This window comes from Schistocerca cancellata, chromosome 7, assembly GCF_023864275.1.
Source record: "Schistocerca cancellata isolate TAMUIC-IGC-003103 chromosome 7, iqSchCanc2.1, whole genome shotgun sequence".
NCBI classification, from domain to species: Eukaryota; Metazoa; Arthropoda; class Insecta; order Orthoptera; family Acrididae; genus Schistocerca; species Schistocerca cancellata.
Genome location: NC_064632.1, coordinates 299,186,628 through 299,191,627, shown reverse-complemented (window position 1 = coordinate 299,191,627; position 5,000 = coordinate 299,186,628). Strand labels below are relative to the sequence as shown.

General features: G+C 53.0%; 1 non-coding gene across 1 annotated transcript in view; it reads right to left on the bottom strand.

Annotated features, from left to right (window-relative positions):
• Positions 1-972, bottom strand: part of LOC126093623 (small subunit ribosomal RNA) — a 1,901-nt gene extending 929 nt beyond the window's left edge. The window contains exon 1 of the ribosomal RNA XR_007521751.1: positions 1-972. This exon is cut by the window's left edge and continues 929 nt beyond it. This is a non-coding gene — a ribosomal RNA (small subunit ribosomal RNA).
• Positions 973-5,000: the final 4,028 nt, after the last annotated feature.

Genomic DNA, 5,000 nt, shown 5'->3' with positions numbered 1-5,000 from the left:
ATGCCCCCGCCTGTCCCTATTAATCATTACCTCGGGTTCCGAAAACCAACAAAATAGAACCGAGGTCCTATTCCATGCACACAGTATTCAGGCGGGCTTGCCTGCTTTAAGCACTCTAATTTGTTCAAAGTAAACGTGCCGGCCCACCCAGACACTCAATAAAGAGCACCTTGGTAGGATTTCAACGGGGTCCGCCTCGGGACGCACGAACACGCACGAGGCGGTCGCACGCCTTCGGCTCGCCCCACCGGCAGGACGTCCCACGATACATGCCAGTTAAACACCGACGGGCGGTGAACCAACAGCGTGGGACACAAATCCAACTACGAGCTTTTTAACCGCAACAACTTTAATATACGCTATTGGAGCTGGAATTACCGCGGCTGCTGGCACCAGACTTGCCCTCCAATAGATACTCGTTAAAGGATTTAAAGTGTACTCATTCCGATTACGGGGCCTCGGATGAGTCCCGTATCGTTATTTTTCGTCACTACCTCCCCGTGCCGGGAGTGGGTAATTTGCGCGCCTGCTGCCTTCCTTGGATGTGGTAGCCGTTTCTCAGGCTCCCTCTCCGGAATCGAACCCTGATTCCCCGTTACCCGTTACAACCATGGTAGGCGCAGAACCTACCATCGACAGTTGATAAGGCAGACATTTGAAAGATGCGTCGCCGGTACGAGGACCGTGCGATCAGCCCAAAGTTATTCAGAGTCACCAAGGCAAACGGACCGGACGAGCCGACCGATTGGTTTTGATCTAATAAAAGCGTCCCTTCCATCTCTGGTCGGGACTCTGTTTGCATGTATTAGCTCTAGAATTACCACAGTTATCCAAGTAACGTGGGTACGATCTAAGGAACCATAACTGATTTAATGAGCCATTCGCGGTTTCACCTTAATGCGGCTTGTACTGAGACATGCATGGCTTAATCTTTGAGACAAGCATATGACTACTGGCAGGATCAACCAGGGAGCTGCGTCAACTAGAGCTGAGCAGCCGGCCGCCCGGGAGTGTGTCCCAGGGGCCCGCGCGAACACGCAAGCGTCCGCTCAATTATTCTGCAAACAGGAGGAGGCTGAGCTCCCCTGCACAATACACCTCGAAACCCTCTCAGGTCCCGGCGGCGCGCAGCGCCGTCCTAAGTACTTGGTCGGGTTCGAGAGAGGCGCAATCGCCCGGAGTTAGGCGAGTAGACGCTTTAGGTGCGACCACCCGTGCTCCCAACTGAGCTTGCCGCTGCCGACAGAGGCCCGGGAGCGTGCTGTCGTGGCATTGCCGGCGGGAGACAACACGCGCCACCTACGGTGACCGGCAGCTCCAACGCCAGCGCCACAGAAGGGCAAAGGCCCCACGTGGGTGCCGAAGCGAACTCTCCCAGCACAGCGCACGTGCCAACACGTCTGCACAACTGCGATACAAACCACCAGCGAGAACCGCTGGGGCGACCGAGCAGCAGACGGCGTCGCGGCGCCGAGTGCCGGGCGGCGGCGCATCCTCAACGCACACAGTCCTCAGTCGGACCAGCACACTGCAGATGTCCACCGCGCTTCGCACCGGGCCCGCGAGGACCCACTTTGGCCGCCCGGCGCCGCGCGCAGGGTGCCCCGGCGCGCAGCTGCGCCGCCTGCCGCGTCCGTCGGCCGGCGCGCCTGCCACTGGGCGCCCCCACCAGCCGGCTGTAGCGCGTGCGCCCACGCACCGCGCGGCCAGCACGCCGGGCGGCCCCCCCTCACCGGCCGGGGACGGTCCCACCCAGCCACCGCCGCGTATCGCTTCACACACAGATTTGCCCTTACTGATTTACCTCCAGCAACAACAACCGCACCACAATGGGTTTACCAGTTGTTCATTTGCGTAACGTCACCAGCAAACGTAGACGTCCATCCCAGTTTGCAAATGCAACGATTATTGCATACCTGTCTGTTAGGTGTCACGACACACTACGTCTGCCCACATACACGCAACAAAATGTGCACGACTAGAGAACACGTGGGAGGTGGCCCCCTACGTATGCGATGTCCATTACGAGACCGACTGTCAACCAGCATCTGTACCATGTCGCAGATGTGGAACGCGGTGCACCATGCTATCACACTGTGTGAGAAGAGACGACTACGTTTGAATACACGCGCCACTACATCAACAGACGGCTCATGCTGATCGCCATCCAGGGCGTCCGTTAATCCCACACGTCTCTATGGCGTACCACACTGCAATGTAGCTGTTATGGGGAGACGGCACGTGGCTGAGTGCACAACATTTGGACCGTATGGTTCGCTGTTGTTGGGCGCAGTCGTTGTACGGTCACACATGTGCCACAGCGTATCATGCAGTACATACGGACCTATGTGCAGTACAATGTGAGGGTTAAGCTTACGACATCAGCGGACAGTGGACACAGGCCGTACCACGACGTAGACTGAGCGCTTCGACATGCGAATGCCAGTGAACAGCTGCGAAGGGCATTGAACACGCAAGCACCTGAACGACCAGCGTGCGAAGGCAGGGGGGAGGGTGGGGGCGATGTACATCCTGCAGTCGTCCACATTACAGTGTACAGCGGGAGCATGTAAAAAGTAAGCAACACTTGCGAAGTGTTGAACATGAAACGATACACAAGAGGGTGGGCGGTGCGAGTAGCGAACTATATTCAGAGGGTTGTGGTTAGACAACACTGGATTAATGTAACGTGTCATATGCCAATTACAGAGCAGGTTAAGGCACAACTTGGGTTAGGTTAAGGCACAACGTGGGTTAGGTTAAGGCACAACTTGGGTTAGGTTAAGGCACAACGTGGGTTAGGTTAAGGCACAACGTGGGTTAGGTTAAGGCACAACGTGGGTTAGGTTAAGGCACAACGTGGGTTAGGTTAAGGCACAACGTGGGTTAGGTTAAGGCACAACGTGGGTTAGGTTAAGGCACAACGTGGGTTAGGTTAAGGCACAACGTGGGTTAGGTTAAGGCACAACGTGGGTTAGGTTAAGGCACAACGTGGGTTAGGTTAAGGCACAACGTGGGTTAGGTTAAGGCACAACGTGGGTTAGGTTAAGGCACAACGTGGGTTAGGTTAAGGCACAACGTGGGTTAGGTTAAGGCACAACGTGGGTTAGGTTAAGGCACAACTTGGGTTAGGTTAAGGCACAACTTGGGTTAGGTTAAGGCACAACTTGGGTTAGGTTAAGGCACAACTTGGGTTAGGTTAAGGCACAACTTGGGTTAGGTTAAGGCACAACTTGGGTTAGGTTAAGGCACAACTTGGGTTAGGTTAAGGCACAACTTGGGTTAGGTTAAGGCACAACTTGGGTTAGGTTAAGGCACAACGTGGGTTAGGTTAAGGCACAACGTGGGTTAGGTTAAGGCACAACGTGGGTTAGGTTAAGGCACAACGTGGGTTAGGTTAAGGCACAACGTGGGTTAGGTTAAGGCACAACGTGGGTTAGGTTAAGGCACAACGTGGGTTAGGTTAAGGCACAACGTGGGTTAGGTTAAGGCACAACGTGGGTTAGGTTAAGGCACAACGTGGGTTAGGTTAAGGCACAACGTGGGTTAGGTTAAGGCACAACGTGGGTTAGGTTAAGGCACAACGTGGGTTAGGTTAAGGCACAACGTGGGTTAGGTTAAGGCACAACGTGGGTTAGGTTAAGGCACAACTTGGGTTAGGTTAAGGCACAACGTGGGTTAGGTTAAGGCACAACTTGGGTTAGGTTAAGGCACAACTTGGGTTAGGTTAAGGCACAACTTGGGTTAGGTTAAGGCACAACTTGGGTTAGGTTAAGGCACAACTTGGGTTAGGTTAAGGCACAACTTGGGTTAGGTTAAGGCACAACTTGGGTTAGGTTAAGGCACAACTTGGGTTAGGTTAAGGCACAACGTGGGTTAGGTTAAGGCACAACGTGGGTTAGGTTAAGGCACAACGTGGGTTAGGTTAAGGCACAACGTGGGTTAGGTTAAGGCACAACGTGGGTTAGGTTAAGGCACAACGTGGGTTAGGTTAAGGCACAACGTGGGTTAGGTTAAGGCACAACGTGGGTTAGGTTAAGGCACAACGTGGGTTAGGTTAAGGCACAACGTGGGTTAGGTTAAGGCACAACGTGGGTTAGGTTAAGGCACAACGTGGGTTAGGTTAAGGCACAACGTGGGTTAGGTTAAGGTAGAAATTGCGTTACATTGCGGTACAAATTGCGTTACATTGCGGTACAAATTGCGTTACATTGCGGTACAAATTGCGTTACATTGCGGTACAAATTGCGTTACATTGCGGTACAAATTGCGTTACATTGCGGTACAAATTGCGTTACATTGCGGTACAAATTGCGTTACATTGCGGTACAAATTGCGTTACATTGCGGTACAAATTGCGTTACATTGCGGTACAAATTGCGTTACATTGCGGTACAGATTGCGTTACATTGCGGTACACATTGCGTTACACATTGCGGTACACATTGCGTTACACATTGCGGTACACATTGCGTTACACATTGCGGTACACATTGCGGTACACATTGCGTTACACATTGCGTTACACATTGCGGTACACATTGCGGTACATTGCGGTACACATTGCGGTACATTGCGGTACACATTGCGTTACATTGCGGTACACATTGCGTTACATTGCGGTACACATTGCGTTACATTGCGGTACAAATTGCGTTACGAATTTGGTTAAGTTAAGGTGCAAAATGGGTTAGGTTAAGGTGCGAAATGGGTTGGATTACAGTACACAACGTGGTAAGAGAGTGTGTTGGGGGGGGGGGGGCCGAGGTTCGTTGGTAGTGATCATTGTAAGTGAATGTCTGAGGCAGCTTCAGTATGTCACAGCAGTTATGTCTCGTCAGGATGCGCTTTTCGCTCGTGACTGGAGGCGCGCCGCGTCTGTGGTTGCGGCAAGGGAGCGGCAGACCTGTGTGATTCATTCCTGCCATTGTTTCTGTGCCGTAACAGGAGGCAGTGTGGTGGTGTTGGGTGCACCCCTGTGTAGGACATGTGTGGGTGTT